Source organism: Pantherophis guttatus, chromosome 3, assembly GCF_059756535.1.
Source record: "Pantherophis guttatus breed Tessera chromosome 3, ASM5975653v1, whole genome shotgun sequence".
NCBI lineage: Eukaryota > Metazoa > Chordata > Lepidosauria > Squamata > Colubridae > Pantherophis > Pantherophis guttatus.
The window spans coordinates 30,412,835-30,434,305 of record NC_142065.1 but is presented as its reverse complement, the minus strand read 5'-3'; the positions used below and the strand labels follow the sequence as shown (position 1 = coordinate 30,434,305).

Genomic DNA, 21,471 nt, shown 5'->3' with positions numbered 1-21,471 from the left:
TTTCATGTTTGCATAATTTAGCTACATATACAGCAATAATTGCCAATTACCATCCATTAATTTAGGCACTTTGCAGGTGTATTAGGGCTAATTAAGGACTAATTAAGACTACATGCCAGCATGGACTACCCAAAACTAATCCCAATTTGGCATATTTTCCAATGAACACATATGGGGTCTCTATTATTCTGAGGAAACTAAAGTGATCTTCTATTACAAATTCTGGATACCAACAGATGCAAATTCAAATAACTCTAATGTGAAAAAAATATATATCACAATACAGAAATATACAGTATTAGGGGAAACTCATAAAAAGACACCCAATTGGTTGGAGGCTGTTATTTCTTGAGTGAATTTTCAATCTGTATAAAATCATTTTCTGCATATTCTTTTTGTGATGGAAACATTTCTTGAGCAAATCTATTGTTTATTGTTAGATTGTTGGCCTGGTAGGGAGGTTGGCATGCTTGTCAGCCTGTAGTAATCCAAATGATTGGGTACATCTAATGCATTGCAAGGACTAGGGCATTGTTATTATAGAAACATTGTGCTTATTTACTGGATTTATAAACTGCATCAGTCAAAGTGACCAAGTCTAAGTTGTAATGAAAAGCAGCAGCTGCAACCAGCTGGACAGCAAATAAAATAAAGTACAATAGTATACAGTAAGGAAAGTGAAATATATATTACAGTTTCAAACTTTACAATTAATACAAGAGCTCTATGGCATTCAGATGCTACCCACCTGAGAGATCTTTATCTGATATTAAAATATCCCTTTTTCCTATTTTTTCCCCAGAACTAAAGCTTTTCTTCCTATTCCTGCTGTACTCAAAGCATCAGAAACCTAGAATAATTTTAAGTGCATCTCTGCCCAATACCCAAGAACTTATTTAGTTAAAGACATTATAATAAATCCGTCTCCCCTGTGGGTATACTGTAATCCAGGTAATAACAATAAACCAAAATCACACATTAATTTTCAAGTACCAAAACTCTCACATGGGAATTATTCCCACATTACTTGAAATCTATTAAGCTCATTCAGAATTTATGCTTTTTTTCTCTCTCTTTAAATATTGCTACATGACCTTCAGTTACAATGGCAGCTCGCATAACATTTGCCCTTAATGTCAAACCACTCATTCCTGAAACAACACTCATTATACAGTCCCATTATTACATTACCTTTTCTTGCTATTTGACCATTTATTTCACTTTTATTTCTTTCATTCTTACCATCTCTAATATTAGTTCTAACCTTCCTGGAGTTCGGAAAGCTAGTCTGAAACTATTTTCCATATTCTTTTGTCAGTGGAAATAAAATTGGAAGTGACTAAATATACGTCAGTTGGAAAGCATTTCCATATACAACTTTTCAGTTAAGATGCTTTGTTTTATTAATGTCTTCTTCATGGAATCTCATCTGACTATCTGGCTCCTTTAGGCACTAGATAAAAACCAGATTATTTGTTCAATCATTGATTTCAATTTTGACTGATCCTACAGTAATGTTTCTTGGATTTAAAAGTATCTTTTAATATTTCAACATTCATCATTATTATGATGACTAGTTCTCATTATTATGACTAGTTTTCATTTCACTTTGTTGGCAGCTCTGGTTCCCTCTGTGCAGTTAGAAAATAAGATGTCAAAATGTGTAATAGATTAATAGGTAATTTCTGAAAGAAATTAGGAAATGAGGTTCACTTATTTACTATCCTTTAAAAGGCTCCACTGCCTTTACAAGTAAGATGGCTCATTCTAAATACATACACAAATGCATAACAGAAGATTACACTCAAAACATTTTAAGATTATAATACCCTACCAAGACTTTCAAGAAAATTATGATAAATGAGGACCCAGTTTGTGGGGGCAATAAGCTGACTTTGTATAAATATACAAAAGGATGAAGGCTATTGCTGAGCACATTGTAAGCCGCCCTGAGTCTTCGGAGAAGGGCGGCATATAAATCAAATTAAAAAAAAAAAAAAAAAAAAAAAACTGAAGGCTTATCAGCCTTCTGATAGAGTGTGAGAGTGAAGCCAACAGCCATGCAAAGACCAAAGAATTAGTCAGTAGACCAATTTCTTGGAACATCTCTGGATAAGGAGAGGACAGGAGATTACTCACCTGTGCTCTTGATTGATGTTCCTCATGACAACACTGCAGGCAGTGATTTTCCATGAGTTTGTGTACTGGGAAACAACAGGAATAGCCATCTACATGTAAAGGCAGCGGAGTCTTTTAAAGGATAGTTAATTTGTGAACTTCATTTCAAATTCAAATTCAAATCTTTATTGTCAGTGTACAACATATGTACAATGAGATTGGTTGAGTTTTCCTAATCATTTTTGGAAATTACTTATTAACTATTCTAAAGTTATTTGATTTTGTTTGAAAAGTCTTCATTGAGTAAGTTTATCTTCCACTCTGAAGAAAAGAAAAAAATAATTGCAAGCTTAGAAACTTACTTTTTCCTTTTTCTTGCACTTTTTATTTTTCCTTTCCAATTTCTTTAGTTTTTACTATTACAATTTAAGTTCTTAATAATTTTATATTTAAAACATAACAGTACCATATCCAATTATCATTGATTCATTGATCTCAATTTTGCCATGGAAGGCTCATAGCATGCCAATCATCTGCTTACCTAATTAATCCATTTCAGGATTTGTATATATATTTAACATCAATTAACCAGAGCTTGGTTTCCACAACATACTTAATAACAACAGAGCAAACCAAGAGTTAAACTAATAAATCCTAGCGTGCTGCATAACTGCAGCTGCTAGATTTTTCACTAATTTAGATGTGTATGTTGTGTTGAACCCAATTTGTAGGTCACAAGTGAACCTGTACAAAGGGAATTTCTTTTTGAGAAAAAAAAATAATGCAGAGCAATGCTTTGCAGCAGAAGCTGTTTTTGACAATTAGAAATTCAACAGTTAGTTCCTTAAAGCCTAACACTCCTTAGACTGCATTTGGTACAACATCCTGAACATACTATGCAGTATTATTAAGGTAACACTTTTAATTGGCTTCCTGCATTTTCTACACTTTGACTACTCGGCACAATAGTGTCACTGGCTTTGCTGGCTACATTCAAATGATTTCACAATGATCCGAGGTCTTTGCAGTTTAAGCTTTTCAAAAAAGAATCTAAACATTTTGAAATTCTAGTCATATTCAGATTAATATTCAGTCTTCAACTTGATTTAAATCAGGGGTTCAGTGATGTATTAATATGTCTGCTTGTGATCTAAACATTACAAGCAGACTTGTAATGTTTACTGAGGGCAACCATCCAGTTTTGTATACAATAAATAGTAAACTGACAGAATAAAATGTGTGAAATCCTTCTTCTCCCATTCTTCATGTTCTGACTTTGCTACCTGCGACCATGCACAAAAGAAGTTACATTATACTGAATCAGATTCAAATGCATTCTTGCCCATGTTATTTCTTTTACTAAAAAATATTTTGCAACCATATGTAATGCCAATTCAAACAATTAAAAATCATACAAAATCTAGTGGTGACAACATCAAACAACTGATCTACTCAAACGTTTTCAGGGAAGGTAGGATTTGACATTCCTCTGAAAAATGCCATGTAACCTTTTTGTGAGATGGCATTCTGAAGCTTCAGCTCACAGTGGAAAAGGCCAGCATCAGTTACAATCTAAACCTTCCTTTAGGCTTTAATATGGGAGGAAAAATTTACTGCAACAGTAAAGTCATAAGTAGCATTTTAAAGGCTAAAAATAGTATAGTACTTGAATTAGGCTTACTGGCGGCCAGTAGAGAGCTTTCAAAATAGACGATACACAAATACTGTATATGCATGCTAACCAGCAGGTTCTGACAGGTTTTGGAGAACTGGTAGCGGAAATTTTGAGTAGTTTGGAGAACCGGCAAATACCATCTCTGGCTGGCCCCAGAGTGGAGTGGGAATGGAGATTTTGCAATATCCTTTCCCCAGGCGTAGGGAGGGAATGGAGATTTTGCAGTATCCTTCCCCTGCCATGCCCACCAAGCCACGCCCACCAAGCCACACCCACAGAACCGGTAGTAAAAAAAATGCATTTCACCACTGATGCTAACTCAAACCTATTAATGAGTGAACATTTTGCACTAGTTTTCAGAATGGGTCCCAGGTCCCCACCAATAGAGTACAGCTTTACAATAAAGAGTATCAGTTATTATTATGCAGTTTCTTCTCTTCTAAATGCTGGAATATTAAAAATAGATACTTTTGGCAGTGCTGCTACTAGAAATCCAGAAACAATGCCATGCCTGAAAGCTTTCTTAAGGCTACATCTATTTTTAATAATAGAATAAAATTCTATCAGGACTATGTATATCTTTATTCTGTTTTTGAAAAAAAAGTAGATAATTTTCAAGGATCTAGAATACTGTTATAATATATATATTTCATCATCATCATCATCATCAACTGAGGTTCTTTCCTAAGTTCTTAACTGACTTCAAATACATATGTTGATGTAACAACTGCTAAATATCAAGTGGAAGGAAGGATGGATGGATGGATGGATGGAAGGAAGGAAGGAAGGAAGGAAGGAAGGAAGGAAGGGAGGTGGGAGGGAGGGAGGGAGGGAGGGAGGGAAGGAAGGAGGGAAGTTGGGAAGAAAGATACTGTATTATATGTCTGTAAGTCAGATCAAGAAGCTAAAAAATATATGAGCAAGGGACAGTAATTCAAAAGCAATAGTATATTAATCCAAAGTTAAACTTGTTTCTTTGTTTATAAATGTAATATTTTGCCTTTTGTTATCACATATAGGTGACTTTCTCAGAAATGATGCAACAGCGCAGAAAATTAAATATAATGAAACTTATTCTTGTGTTACAGAAAAGCATATAGAATCTCACAATATATCTTTTTATTTGCTGAAGCATTACTGGTAATGTTCATGCCAATGCTTTACCAGAAGCCATGTGGAAGAAGACATACTAATACATTTCTAAACATCCAACTTTCTGTAGAGACCTGGGGATTCCAAATTCATTTTTTTCCCCAGAATAGTACTAATATGTTAGCTATCTGCTATCCTCCTCTTCCTTCCTAGCTATTGAACATTATATAGAACATTGTGAATAGACATTATATTCGAAGATTTTTAAAACCTGCAGCTGTGGCTACTAAATGCAAATTCAGAAAACAAGGGATACAAACATTTAAACAAACATGTTCTCCCCATGTGTATTTCTTAAACAGTACAGTTTTCTTCAAATAAGACTTATTATAAAATTTGCATGTGTAGCATTTGTAGAATCACAATATGCCCAGTTGACTTGTGATAAACAATGGGAAGGCAAACGAAGAGGTAAAGAAGCTTTGCACTGAACAACAATGCAAGTGAAAAGACTTGGTCCAGAGACACAGTGAGAATCACTTTGCCATGTATTTGATCCTTTTCCTGGTTTTTCCCTTGTTAGGATTGTGCAGAAACTTTAATAAAACATGATGCAGAAATGAATACCAATGCAATACATGTACTTTTTGTATGAATAATTGTTCACAACACTAAATCTAAACAGCTGGAACCAAGACCTACCTATAATATACCCTGAATATATTAAGACTGGAATAAGTTTCAGACAATGTCTGTGTTAAAGCTGGAATGAGGCAGAACAGAGTCAGTGCATGGAAAAATAATGAAATATCATAGAGAACATTCTTTTGTTTTAAGTTTTATTGTCCACATCTTTATAATATCTGAGAGAGAGCTGAGTAATGCGTAAATTTGATAAATAAATAAAATCTGTACTCAAATAATGTATAAATTCCATGTCACTTATGAAAAATGAAATTAAAGGCACAAATCATGGGTTTCTATGTTTTTCTATGCATCTATAAAATTCCATCAGTCAGGCAGCACAAAGTGTATTTAAATATTTACTTCTTTAAAAATTAGTGTGATACAGAAAGTGCCTTCCCACTGGTTTGCTTTTAATGGCAGGTAGAAAAAAATATTAAATTTCTCATGGAAGATGCCTCCAAAGCATCAGCATTTTTTTTTTTTTTGTAATGTATAAATTAACCACATGTGTATGTCACTCTAATCCTGGCAAATAGATGGGGAAGAAATGGAGGTAGTGACAGATTTTATTTTCCTGGGCTCCAAGATCACTGCAGATGGGGACTGCAGCCAAGAAATTAAAAGATGCTTGCTCCTGGGAAGGAAAGCTATGGCAAATCTAGACAGCATACTAAAAAGCAGAGACATCACCCTGCCAACAAAAGTGCATATAGTCAAGGCTATGGTTTTCCCAGTTGCAATGTATGGCTGTGAAAGTTGGACCATAAAAAAAGCTGAGCACCAAAGAATTGAGGCCTTTGAACTATGGTGCTGGAGAAGACTCCTGCAAGTCCCGGTGACCTCAAGGTGATCAAACCGGTCAGTCCTAGAGGAGATCAACCCTGACTGCTCTTTAGAAGGCCAGATCCTGAAGATGAAACTCAAATACTCTGGCCACCTAATGAGAAGGAAGGACTCACTGGAGAAGAGTCTAATGCTGGGAAAGATTGAGGGAAAAAGAAGAACAGGATGACAGAGAATGAGGTGTCTGGATGGAGTCACTGAAGCAGTAGGTGTGAGCTTAAATGGACTCCCAGTGGATGGTAGAAGACAGGAAGTCCTGGAGGAATGTTGTCCTTGGGGTCATGATAGGTCAGATACAACTTTGCAACTAACAACAACATGTCACTCTAAAGAAACATTTAAGGCTATCATGATCATAAAACATGTCTCCATGTTTCAACTAGCTAAAGTACGGTTGTGTATAATTTGTGTGGCATGGAAGTCACAGACCTATGAAAGAGAGCTCATAAGTACATAAAGTGCACGAAGCTTACCAGGCTGTTTGCTGTTTGCTGCAAGGAGGCAAACTGCTGGGAGGCAGAGGCAGATTTTTTTTCTTGTTTTCCTCTCCAAAAGCTAGGTGCGTTTTATAGTCCGAAAAATACAGTATATACAACCAAATCTTAAAACAAATTATACAATCAATATGCAATCAAGTAACTAAAAAAGTTCAAAAGACCACAACATATTTTATTACTGCTTAAGTTCTTATATGCTTATTTCACATGTGAAGGATAGAAAACAAAGGACATATTATTAAATGTATATATTAAATATTTCTCTCTTCTCCACACTACTGCCACCAAAATGTTTCATGAAGTTAATATAATTTTAATTAGGTGTTTAGTGCTTTCATTTATCAGTTTATAGGAAAGTGCCTTGTATTAAAATACACTATTATAATATTCAAGTTGACCTTATTAAAATATGGAATCTAATTTTTACCTAAATGAAAGAGTTTCCCCTAAGGCTTCCTATAACAAACTGAGAAGCATTTGTTGATTAAGTAAAGTTGCAGTCACGTCTTAAAATCTTGAGTGAAATACTAATTGGTCAAATGAAATATACTATGTTTGGAAGCAGTTTAAGAATCTTGCTTTTGATTAGGAGAGATAAAAAGAAGAGAAAACTGATGAATCACAGGAGAAAACTACTTTCAATTAAGTTAATTTAACCCAGACTGGCTGACATTTCTCCACATGGTGTACACAGACATTTTCTTTCCCAAAAGGACTATAGTTCTTAATGAAATTCCTACCTGACATTAATTTCTTCATCTGATCTTGTATATTTTTAGCTATTAGACTCAACTTGCATTAATCTAACATATTGGTCATGCGGTGAGAACACACAACTAAGTCAACAATTCAATATAACTCCACTGTGATGTAAACATAAAATACTTCTTGCTTGCCAATAAGATGGATAGTCTGTCCATATGGCGTGCACATCTATATATTCGGAAGTCTCCCATTCAATGGAAACAAGACCTTGAATGTGATCACTTTTCTAACCTCAGGGAGAAAGGCAATATCGGGATAGTTTATAACAGGAATAATCCACCTGTTTAGAAATAAGCTTGCATCTTTATATTCTGAGTGCCTAATACTTTGCTGTGTAAGTCACAAGAGGAATGCTCTTTTTCAAATATCCAAATCTAAAAATAATGTAAGTTTGTAATTTCAGGTATCTTCCAGTACCATACCTGCGTAGTTTACATACATCTCTGTATTAACCTACTTATTTTTGCTTTCCTACATCCCCCTTCCCCCTTCTGATCTTGGTTTAAAAAAATAACAATACAGAGCTTTATGAGGAAAGGTAACACTTCTGGGAGTTGTGTGTGGCAAAAATAGCTCAGGCTTTATTAGGAAATCCTGCTTCATCTTCACACTCTCTACTGGGATGATATGGCTGACTATAAAATAATAAAGAGGAAATCAGTGAGTTGAGGGAACAGTTTTGAACAACTCTTAACTTTTCACAAAGTGGTCAGACCAAAGTCTTGGTTTGATTTGTCTCACAGTCTCTCCCCCCAATTTAAATGATGCCATCAATTTAAATTCATGTTGAATACTATTACCAATGAAGTAATATATATAGGTCAAAAATACTGATTGTGTAAAATAGGTCCCTTTTGTAATGAATATTAGTATTTTTATGTACCAAACAACTCCAATAAAGGACTCTATTGTGAATGGGGGAAAAGAAAAAGAAAGAATCAGTGGAAACTTTTAAGAAGGGACTGGACAGCCACTTGTCTGAAATGGTATAGGGTCTCCTGCTTGAGCAGAGGGTTGGACTAGAAGACCTCCAAGGTCCCTTCCATCTCTGATATTCTATGTTCTATGTATGGTAATTCTACTAACAATAGGGAAGAGAAATGATAATAAAGGGATACAAGGCTTATGTTAAACAGTTTGGTAACTAAGAGAAGCAAACAACCACTCAAGTCTTCTGGTTTGCATCATTCATTCATTCATTCATTCATTCATTAAATTTTTGTAACTGTCCATCTCACATACATGACTCTGGGCAGTATACAATAAAACTGTTGATTGCTGGGTTTGGTAAAACAATGACAGATCCATGAATGTTTCCTGGGCCATTTGTTTTGTTAGTCAAAGAATGGAGATAGCTTTTCAATGACTCAGTGATAGGCTTTCATGTCCTGGCTTCAGGGAAAGGAGGAAATGCTGATGTAAACTTGCAGACAAGATGTAGATGTGATGTTGAGGGTTGAGGACAAGGCTCACAAAGCTACCAGAAAGAGAACACATGCTGCAGAAGGGGCCTGGTGAAAAATATAGTAAGGAGGGAAAATGAGGGGAAGTACAAGAAGGATAGAGGGCGCAGTGGCCTAGCAGTTAAGATGATGGGCTTGTTGACCAGAAGATTAGCAGTTTGAGGCCCAAGCCCTATGAGAAGGTGAGCTCCCATTCTTGCCCATCTAGGAGTCTGAAAGCATGCAAAAGTGAGTAGATAAATAGGTACCACTTCAGTGGGAAGGTAGCAACATTCCAAGTGCTTCAGCACATAGTCACATGACCATGGAAGCATCTTCAGACAACAGTGGCTCTCTCGGCTAAGAAATGGAGATGAGCACCACCCAGTGGTGATATTCAGCTGATTCTATCCAGTTCTATCCAGTTCAGGTGAACCGGTAGTGGAAGGTCCTGCGTAATCGTGGAGGTGGTAAGCGTGAACGAAGTGAGTGCTCACATTTGCGAACCAGTAGCGAAGGTAAGTGAATGCCACCCCTGGCACCACCCCCTAGAGTCAGACACAACTGGATGGCGGAAACCCTTGCCTTTACAAGTAGATGGCTGATATGGATAGAATTTTATATTTAAACCTATTAATCTTTCTCTTTAAAAAATATTGCAGCATGGAATTGGAATGCTAATAATCTTCAGAGTTCTATGCCTTTGGCACAAACTGTCACCAACAATGTATGTTCAAAATTATATTTAGTTTATTAAGACATACAGCAGCAAAGAGAAATGTGCTGGGTTTAGTGAAGAAGGACTAGATTCAAAGAGTAAGTGTAAACTAAGGAAGTATGAGTAAAATCATGAAAAAATAGAAACTTTAGCCTGTGGGAAAGCAGCTCTGAAATAAATTTAATAAAGCTTTGAGCATATCTAAAATAAAATACAAACTTAACTGGGTTTATCTACTGTACCTAAATCAAACAATTGATTCTATTCTATATCTTGAAAAATGTATTCTCTGCAATCCTGGGGTGGACTTTGGCTTTCATTTTCATCCACCATAGCAACAGCCGTTCAATTAAAAAAAAATATAGAGCTCAAGCCACATTCTCCTAACCTATTTAACCACAAAGGGGGAATAGTGTGTGCTTAAGAATTTGATCACCCAGATCTCCTGAAAGACCCAGATCAGTCTAGTGGTTAAGGTACCAAGCTAGGAACTGGGTGACTGAGAGTTTTAGCCCCTCCTTAAGCATGAAAGCCATCAGCGTGGCTTTGGGCCAGTCACTCTCTCTCAGCCAACTTACCTCACAGGATTTTTGTTGTAGAGAAAATAGGAGGAAGTAATATTAGGTATGTTCATTGCATTGAATTATTTGTAAAAATAATAAAGGTGGGATATAAATAAATAAATAAATAAATAAATAAATAAATAAACAAATAAACAAAAACAACCCAGGTGAAAGGCTTGTTACAAGTCAACTGTGCCCGTTACAGATTTCACATTTGTGTGAACTAGCTCACTTAATATAAATTTCTCAGGTTCTCAGCTGTGAGGAGATACATAAGACATTCAGCCAAATTTAGTGGAACTAAACAATACCTATTTAAAGATTCACAGGTGAGCCAGAAAATTGGAATGCTTGTGGATGAAACACACATACACACACACACACACACACACACACACACAGAGAGAGAGAGAGAGAGAGAGAGAGAGAGAGAGAGAGAGAGAGAGAGAGAGAGACCCATTACTTTTTATTCTTGCATGTACAGACTGAAGCTTTGTTCAGAAGTAGTGACTTGCTTCTACTTTCCTGACAAATAATACTTTTGCCTTGGAGCAAAAATTTCAGGCATCAGCACTAAAATATTTAGCAATATTGTAGTTTGTGAAGGCAAGATTTAAATATATATACAGTGCCAGTACATTTTTCTGGCAAGTAAATAAAATGTATTGTATTGTCAAGGATGCAGAACTTCATTTCTGGAATGATTTCAGGGAGAGATGAGCACTTCTACAAAGAAAGTTATATCACTGGTTCTTCTTAGATTATAATGAAAGCAAGTAAGGAAAGACATGATAGAAATCCATCAAATTATGCATCAAATGGAATATATGGCCAGAAAGAAACTATTCTCCCTCTTTCACAGAAACTTAGAAGTCAGAATCAAAACACACTGACATTCAACACATGGAGATTCAGAACCAATAGAAGGAAGTATTTCTTTATTAAATGTATGTTTCAATTATGGGATTCATTGTCATGTGAGAGTTATGATAGCTGCCAATTCAACAAGTGCATGGTGACATAGAATTTTCTGGATGACAGGTAGCATAACTTAAAAACAAACTGGGAAAAAGTTTATATTGCTCTGTCTTCAACTAAGCAGGATTCAGAAACAATGACTACACCAGTATTAGTATTTAAGACTTTATTCCAAAGCAAACTAAGGCAATAATATCCTTATATAACATGAAACATTGTGCTGAGATAGGTGGCTAAAGAAACAAACAAACAAACAAACAAATAAATATGTATGCATACATACACTACATGCATGCATGCATGCATGCATGCATAATAAAAAGGATTTTTAAGAACACAGGAACACACCAAAAAATATTTTATGTCACTTCTATCATTCTGGGAATCCCAAAGATATTATGGTGAATGGCCAATATCAGAAAATATACAACACACTTCTAGATAGATCTTCTTCAAAATTTGTAGGATATTTTGACAGTTTATATAGTAATCTGACTATTACTCACACCTCTTTTCAATAGTTTCATCTCATTGGAGTTTGCCAAGGATAAATTAATCTTATCTTATGCTTGGAATGTTTTATCTAGTTCTGGAGAAGTGGGGACACCATTTCCCCCACTGTGAACCACGCTAAATTTAACTACTGCAAGAGCAGTGGGCAGGCCATGGAGCCCCAATAGCAGCAGTGAAGAGAAATGGCCAGGCCGGGCTAGTGTCTCAGGGCTGAGGGGAAATCATGCATCTCCCCATGTGACCGAGGTGTGCGCAGCACCAACAAGGACTGGAAGAAATGCCCATGAGACCCAGCAAGAGATGAAGCAAGTACAGGGGCACTTTGCTCCTGCTCTGAAACATGGAGCAAGTCTGCATCCGCCTCCCTTCCCTTCTCAGGCCAGGCAAGGAGTGACTGGGAAGGGAGAGCAAGGGGCGGGGCCAGCCAATGGTGGGTTCAGCCAATAGGAAGCCACAGCAGGGGAATGAAACAGCTGCGGGTTGCCATCACCCGATGCTTCAGCCCACCTGTGCTGCCACCACCACCACCACCCTGCTTGCTGCAACAGCATCACTACCTCATTCCGGCCGGCGAGGGCTGCGCTACTCCTTGCATGTTGCACCACCTGCAAAGTTGCAAGTTGCACATACCTCCCTCTACGGTGGAGATTTTAAGCCCCACTACAAGCTGCCTAGCCGGTCCCATATTTCAGAGCTGTAGTTTCAGGATTGGTCCATTGGTCATTCTGGAGCAGCTTCTCCACCTAGGTGCGCTGCAGAGACCCCAAAATTTTCTCACAGACCACCAGTGGTCCGTGGACCACCAGTTGGTGACCTCTGAACTAAACAGTTGTATGGGTTTTTTTAATGATTTGCCATTTCTTTGCCATGGTCTCTAAGAATTATTTCACAAGGCTTTTTAAATGGTTCACTAATTGCTAAATCCTCCAAACAGCATTTTTATTATATGTGTCTGATGGCATATGCATACCCACTGGTAGCATATCCTAGGGCTGTGTAGAAATCTGAAGAACTGTTTGATTTGATGACACTTCAACCAAATAACTCAAAGTAATTTCTAGTTAAAGCAAATCTGCAGACTGAAACTTGGGGGCTACTTCAAAATAGGAGCTCAGATTTGGCGCCTTTAAGATATTCTTGAGCTTTTAAAAGCTTTTGCAGCCTTTCAAATAATTTTATTGATGTGATCCTTTTTCAACTGCTTTTAGGATTGTCATACCCGTGTCCCTCCTGGTTGGTACTGGCTTCCCGGGAGGTTACACGAGGCTGGCTCCAGGGTGTTATCAACGCTTCGTTGAGTGAGGGTTACTTCCCCACCGCCTTGAAAGAGGCGGTGGTGAGGCCTCTCCTCAAGAAGCCATCCCTGGATCCGGCAATATTGGCCAACTATCGTCCTGTCTCCAACCTTCGCTTTATGGCGAAGGTTATTGAGAGTGTGGTCGCACGACAGTTTCCGCAATTCCTGGAGGAAACATCTTATCTAGATCCGTTCCAGTTGGGTTTCAGGTCTGGGCACAGCACAGAAACAGCATTGGTCACATTGGTTGATGATCTCTGGAGGGCTCGGGACAGGGGTTGTTCCTCTGTTCTGGTCCTGTTAGACCTCTCAGCGGCTTTTGATACCATCGACCATGGTATCATGCTGCACCGGCTGGAAGAGTTGGGGGTGGGAGGCACCGTGTTGCGGTGGTTCTCCTCCTTTCTCTCCGACCGGTCGCAGTTTGTGTTGGCAGGGGGGCAGAGGTCGACCTCGAGGCCTCTCATTTGTGGAGTGCCGCAGGGATCGGTCCTCTCGCCTCTCCTGTTCAACATTTATGTGAAGCCGCTGGGTGAGATCATCCGTGGCTTTGGGGTGAGATACCACCAGTACGCTGATGACACCCAGCTGTACATCTCCACCCCAGGCCACCCCAACGATGCCCTTGAAGTGATGTCCCAGTGCCTGGAGGCTGTACGGATCTGGATGGGGAGGAACAGGCTCAAGCTCAACCCTTCCAAGACTGAGTGGCTGTGGCTCCCGGCATCCCGATATAGTCAGTTGACTCCATCACTGACTATTGGGGGCGAGTCATTGGCCCCCACAGAGAGGGCTCGCAATCTGGGAGTCCTCCTGGATATGCAGCTGTCCTTGGAGGAACATCTGACGGCTGTAACCAGGGGGACCTTTTGTCAGGTTCGCCTGATTCGCCAGTTGCGGCCCTTTCTTGATCGGGATTCCCTGTGCACAGTCACTCACGCCCTCGTCACCTCTCACCTTGACTATTGCAACCCTCTCTACATGGGGCTCCCCTTGAGGAGCACCCGGAGGCTCCAGCTGGTCCAGAACGCAGCAGCGCGGGTAGTGACGGGAGCAGCATGGCGCCCCCATGTAACACCGCTCCTGCGCGAGCTGCACTGGCTCCCAGTTGTCTTCCGGGTGCGCTTCAAGGTGTTGGTTATCACCTTTAAAGCGCTCCATGGCATAGGGCCTAGCTATCTTCGAGACCGCCTGCTGCTACCAACGACCTCCCATCGACCCGTGCGCTCCCACAGAGAGGGCCTCCTCAGGGTGCCATCAGCCAGACAATGTAGGCTGGTGACCCCCAGGGGGAGAGCCTTCTCTGTGGGGGCACCTACCCTCTGGAATCAGCTCCCCCCAGAGATAAGGAGAATCCAAGACCTCAGTGCCTTCCGTCGCGCCCTTAAAACCCATTTATTTAAACAAGCCGGGCTGGCTTAAGATGAAATTTTTAACTGTTTTTAAATGTTTTAAACGTTTTTAATTGGTAAATGAGTTTTAATTGGGCCAAATTTATATATCTTTTAATTGTTTTTAATATTTGTTCTGCATGTTTTTTAATCTGGCTGTACACCGCCCTGAGTCCTCAGGGAGAAGGGCGGTATAGAAATCCAATATAAAATAAAATAAAAAATAAATAAATGATTATCATTGTTGTAACTTTGGGGAGAAATAATAGCATTGTCTCTGTCATTGAGATGAATAACTAGCCAACATGTTTAGTACCCCATTAACTCTTTATCAGAGCTTCTTGCAAAAATCAAATCCAGAAGCACACACACAGGCAAACTGATTCAGCAGAATTCATTAATTTCTTTATATACATAATAACACATAAAGTAAATTTACAATACCAACAGCAGAGAACAGTTTCACTTCAGTTCAGATCAGCAGACAAGCTAGTTTCATTTTAGATCTGAGCACAGAGCTTAATACAAAGAGAGCCTCCTCTATATAGGGCAGTTAAGCTTCTGCACAGACTCTGTTGCCTAAGCCACATCCAGACTTCTAGCTTAAGTTTCTATTTCTAAACAGCCTTCATTGGCTGAGTCTGTTACCATGTCTCCGTTCAGTCCCCATTGACACTCTTTGCTTTTCATAGGTGGCAATTATTTTCTTCATTCATTTTCTCAGCTTTCACCTTCTTTCATGTTGCTAGCCATATACTTTAATGATGGTTTCTCTCCTTTGTTGATATAAAGTTATACATCTGAGTTGGTTTCTGCTAACAGAACTGGGAGCACACTTCAGCTCTCAGGCTTCTGAATATGAGCTCAGTGCTGATCGTGCTTTTAAATTTTGTAGGATTGGGGCAAATATAAATCTCTTGACACATGAGTGAATGTCTGCTAGACTTACATTTGCAAAAGACAGCCCGAACTGTGCCAGCTTCAAATACAAGGGTGAGAATGACAAGGTTATAAAAGCCACATCTTTTGTGGTTTATTTTATGACATTACACTTCATTGTCACCCTGCTTCTGCTAGCTCTTTTAACTAAGTTAACACTGTCACAACCTTTGCAATAGTAGCTATCCTTTCCAGGAAGGATCATGCTTGTCAAAAACTAACACAAATTCTCTTAGCATCCCCAAAATCCAAATGATCCAAAGGTAGCAAAACTATCCTATCCCATAAGATCAGTTATGTAGTCATTCTTCGGTGTCATTCCAAGCCTGGAAGCCCAGAAAAGCAAGTGGAAAAGAAAGACATTATTAAAAGTAAATGTTTGTATTATAAAATAAAAAGTGCTCTACAAGATAGACATTTTGGACCGTGTTGTATTATGTTTCCCAATCACTGCTATCTATATGTTAGAAGAAATGTTTCTTTGCTTTTGAGGCTTGGAAGTTTGAGTAAGTAATTTACTCTGAATCTTATATCTTCAGTTTGAATTCTTCGTCCTTATACGTATGTCACAACTAAATTTAGATTTGGAGGAGAGAGAAAGAGAGATGCAAGAGAAATCAACACATCTGAAACATTCAGAGATCATAAAAACTGAGAACACTTCGCTATTAGCAATTGTTGATATTTTTGCAGAAAATCTACCTATCTGGCTTAAGATTCTGTTTTTGCACCATGTGATTATCTCCTTCTGTTATATCTGCCCTATAACTTTCATTGAGATAGGTGCTCATCTATTTATTTGCAGACAAGCAATTGAAAAGTGCTGGAAATTAACTACAGAAAATGTAGTTTGGGGGGCGGGGTGGGGAAGAAAAGAAAATCAGGCTCACCGTTAGGAGCTGTCTTTCCCTGGTTACATTTTAGATGTGGCACGAGAGGGAACATAAGAAGCTGCCTTTGCTGATTTACATCACTGGTCCATCCAGTTTAATGGTCCATTGAATGATAGTTAATAGCTTTTGGTAGATTTAGGCAGGAGCTTTTTCAGCTCTACCTAGCAACTCTTTAAAGCTTGCTAGGAGGAACTATTTTAAAAACACTTTTAAAATAAAGTAGAGCAAAGAGGGGAATCATCCGTACCTTAATTCCAAAACATATTAACTGGAACAGAATCCTGGTGATTTTAAACAATTTATTATCCCAAACAATCCTGTTCTTAACCACTGAGCTACACTGATTCCATTAATACTTCAATACATCAGCAGCCTATCTTGAATTAACTCAAACCAAAGCACTGAAGAAGCTTCTTGGATGAGAAGCAAAACAACTTCAAGGGAAAACAAAGAAAGTCCAGGTGCCTTTTGAAAAACCAAAGCATATAAATATTTCCTGCAACATTTTGCTGTTGTTTAAATATTTACATATGATTTATTTTTGACCAATCAACATATTTGGCTGAATTAGTGTATGTACTGTAGCTCTGTATATACACACATAAATGTACATATACATACAGAAACACATACTGTACATCAGTGGTGGAATTCAACCAGTTCGCACCACTTTGGAAGAACCGGTTGTTAACTTTCTGAGCAGTCTGGCAAACTGGTTGTTGGAAGAAATCATTAGGGCAGAGAACCGGTTGTTAAATTACTTGAATCCCACCACTGCTGTACATATATTTAGACAAACACAAATCTCCATAGGAAAAATAAAAATAAGCAAACACATAAAAGGAGTTAGTTTTAAAAGGATTTAGAACTAAGTAAATAGTTTTGTGGGAATAAAAATATATAGATGTGGATTACTTGGCTATTATTTCATTAACATTTTCATTCACCACAAAAAGATAGCAATTTTCATTTTCACATAAAATCTTGTATGGTTCCAGATACTACAAAAATTAATCTCAGTAGGTTAATTTTGCCAGTAGGTTCAGTGTCAATTATAAATTAGATAAGACCTACATGGGGGAAGGAAATCCCTCTCCCCCTCTGTGTGTGCGTGCGCATGCATGTATACTTCTAATTAAGTGTAAATTAAGAGAATATAGTTGTGCCTTTTAAAAGTCATGTGAGAAATCCTTTGATTCCCGAATGTGTTAAAAATCATGAAAGCAACAATAAAATCTTTAATAGAAAATAAAGTGATAATGACAGTAACGAATAGCAGCTATAACTAATAGATTAACTTTTCCCCAAAAAAAGAAGTCCACAAAAATAGCTCTACACATTTAACAAGCTTTTATAACCTCATTTGCAGAATTAAAGGCATGGGGAAGAGAAAATTGGCTTGGGGTGAATAGCACAGTTGGAATAAAAATTACAATTGAATATAATCAGGCTCCATTCTACTTGCACTGTTGAACATTTTCAGCACAGATAAAACTGGTAGATGTTTTAACTCTGAGCAATTAGTTTTGTCTGAAATATGTGTGCAATTGAGTCACATCTTTTTTTGGATCAATAGTCAAGCCTCATTTTGCAAATGCTGAACTTTACTCATCATTCGTGTCTTGCCCATTAAATCAGTCAAATTTCTATTGTGAAAGCCTAGAAGAAACAATCACACAAATCCCAGAAATTGTCTGTTTAGAATTTCTCTCTTTGGAGACCATGACACTTTAGTGGTTAAGCAATAATCTTTGCATACAGCAGGTTCCAGGTTTAATTTTCTTTTTCATTTTTTAGTTGGACTTTTATATTGTTCTGGGCCATAATTCAGTAAAAAGCCTGTTCTTTTCTATGATGAAGCTTCTGGATGCGAATACTGTCATCTCCAGGTAGGACTGGCAATAAAGAAATCAGCTCAAAACTCTGCATAGTGAAATGTAGTCCTAGCAAGGAGGCAGGAGAATAAGCAACATTTGAAAGCAATAATTCAGAAAAAAAAGGAGAAGCAGGAAGGAGAGGTTAACCCTAACCCTGATACTAAGAAAATGAGAAAAAAAAAAAGAATGAAAGAGGTTTATATGTTTTATTACTGCAATGCTCTCTACATGGGGCTCCCCCTGAGGAGCACCTGGAGGCTCCAGCTGGTGCAGAATGCGGCCGCGCGGGTGATTGTGGGAGCGACATGGCGCTCCCACGTAACACCTCTCCTGCGCGAGCTGCATTGGCTCCCGGTGGTTTTCCAGGTGCGCTTTAAGGTGTTGGTTCTCATCTTTAAAGCGCTCCATGGCTTAGGGCCAGGGTATTTGCGAGACCGCCTGCTGCTACCGATAACCTCCCACCGGCCAATACGCTCTCACAGAGAGGGCCTCCTCAGGGTGCCGTCGGTCAGGCAATGTCGGCTGGCAGCCCCCAGGGGGAGAGCCTTCTCTGTGGGGGCACCCGCCCTGTGGAATGAGCTGCCTCCTGGAATACGATTGATCCCGGACCTCCGGACCTTCCATAAAGCCCTGAAGACGTTTTTATTCCACCAAGCCGGCCTAGCCTAAGTGGTTTTTAAATTGGGATTTTAAATTTTATGGATTTGGGGGTTTTAAATTGGGAAGCTAGTGATTTAATTCTTTTTAATTATCTTAACTTTTGTATTTGTATGTTTTTTAATTTTGGCTGTTCACCGCCCTGAGTCCCTTCTGGGAGAAGGGTGGTATACAAATTAATTAAATAAATAAATAAATTATGCACATTAAACTAAGTTATTGTTGTTAACAATTTTATAAAGAACAAAAATCTAGTACAACTCAGTACAACAAGAATGAACTAGCTGGATTAATTAACAGACACAATAGAAAGTAGCCATCTATTTTCTTCCAATCTTGTGCAACCATATCCTTAAATTTTCTTTAATCACACAGGTCTATAAACTATATTCTTATAACAGATTTGCAAAATCTGTAAGAAAATGTATTTCTTACTTTCGTTGCTTGCTCTGTTTGCAGGAGGGTTCTATAGGACTGATTCCATCATTGCTTGCTTTACAGGTACATCAAACTTTATCTAATAATAAGGAGCCTCCTGTCCCTGCACTATAGATATGTTAAATGAAATTAGGTTGGTCCCCATTTGCAACTTATAATTAAATAATGTCGTTCAAATGGAAGATATATTACCAAAGGGAACTATCTAATGTTTCTGGCTGGCAGATGTAGCTACATCTTTTTCAACCTATACTGGATTCTATCCAAGAAGTCTAATCTTGCTAAAATTTAATTTATTTTAATTTAATTAATTCAATTTATATGCCGCCCTTCTCCGAAGACTCAGGGTGGCTCACAATACATTTTAAAAAAACATTATAAAAAACATTTAAAAATTAAAAACATTAAACACATTGAAATAAAAATTTAATAAAAATAAAATTGTTGACTGCTGCTATTAATAAAAACAAGATAATTTTGTAAAAAAAAATCTCACCTCAGATTTGATGTTATCAAGCCCTTGCCCTTTCTTCTATGTCTACTAACCATTCCTAGCATCATTGTCTTCTCCAATGAATTCGCATGTATGACATGGCCAAAGTAGATTAGAAGTGATTTTAGCTTCTAGTGATGTTTCTGGTTTTATACAATTTAAAGCTCTCTGTTAGTTACTCTATATATTTAAATCTATGAATATAAATGAATAAATAAATATAATAAATAAATAAGTAAAATTAAACAAAACAAAAACATGGGAAATGCTTGCATAACTCCAAATCATTCCAAGTTCAAAAATGTTTCCACTTATTCACCCTCACTTATACACAGACACACTGGCACGCACAAAACAGAGCCATACCGACATTTGGTAATCAGCAATAATCAGGTTATTTCCATTTTATTGCATTCCTTAATCCTCCATACTAGAACATGATAAAAATTGATGTAGATGAGCAAGTTAAAAAAATATGATTTGCCCCTTTTAAAAATTCTCTTGTTCAAGGACAGAGCCAACTCTGTTTATACCACATTTTTATCATGACAGAATCAGAGCAGGGGAAAATAATGTAAGTTCCTCCCCATCCCCTATTCAGAAAATAGCAAAAGTGCCTGTCTTAACTATGTGAATAATGGTAGGAATAGCATTTCAGACAGTTCATACAGAGCTGACACAGAAACACATAGAGAAATACATATATTAATCCAGGGGTCGGTTCTACTTATGCATGCACAGAAGCTTCTGCGCATGTGCAGATCGCTTCTGGTGATGTCAGGGTCAGTGGACGGAGCCTCCCGCCAGTTTTACTACTGGTTCTATAGAACCGGTCCGAACCGGGGGCAACCCACCACTGATTATATCCATATGTACAGAGGTGGGATGAAGGAACTTCATTATGTAGCACATCACAACCATGGGCAATTTGTCATACAATACATTTATTTTCCATTTACTGAATGTTTCTCAGTTCAGTGCAATAACTGTCTATCCCAAGGAAAAAAAAATCTCTTATTATTTAGATGGGATGGAATAACATACTAAATTTCAATCCATCCCAATTGATAATATGGAGAATCAGGAAATCTAATTCATTTAGCATCAATTTTTCATTTCGGGCACATTTGCACTATTTCAAATTCAGATAATGAAACAAGAGGTTTGAATAAAATTTGAAACATTCAGGGAATCCCAAGTTTGAATAAAATGTATTTAAATAAAATAAAATTTGAGTAACATTCCTGACAGGAATATATTTTAAGAAGTGCTATTAAACATACAGTAATTATCAGAACTGCTGGGATTAGCAAACCTGAATTTGTTCTGTGATTTTTTTTTATCTCAACCATTCCTTTTAATGTAGTCATAAATTATCAGAATTCAAATATCTATATATTATCAATTTTACTTCATATTTATGTAACATTAAACATGACAGAAGCAAAGTTAAACTTTTGCTCATTCATTTTAGTATTCCTGTGCAGAACCCTATGGAGAAAAAAACAAAGAAAATGGACCCAAAACAAAAAAAGTTTTGCAGTGAGAAGTGGACGTGGTTTTATTGCAAAATCAATGCTAGGTCAAGGAAGTTT

General features: G+C 37.7%; 1 protein-coding gene and 1 long non-coding RNA gene across 9 annotated transcripts in view; one reads left to right on the top strand and one right to left on the bottom strand.

Moving 5' to 3' along the window:
* PTPRT (protein tyrosine phosphatase receptor type T) overlaps positions 1-21,471 on the bottom strand; it is a 677,232-nt gene that overhangs the window by 347,505 nt on the left and 308,256 nt on the right. The gene's annotated exons all lie outside the window — the stretch shown is intronic.
* On the top strand, positions 9,591-21,423 carry LOC117663650 (uncharacterized). The gene is made up of 4 exons (XR_004590775.2): positions 9,591-9,637; positions 18,209-18,300; positions 19,405-19,446; positions 21,351-21,423. It is a non-coding gene; the product is annotated as an uncharacterized LOC117663650 (long non-coding RNA).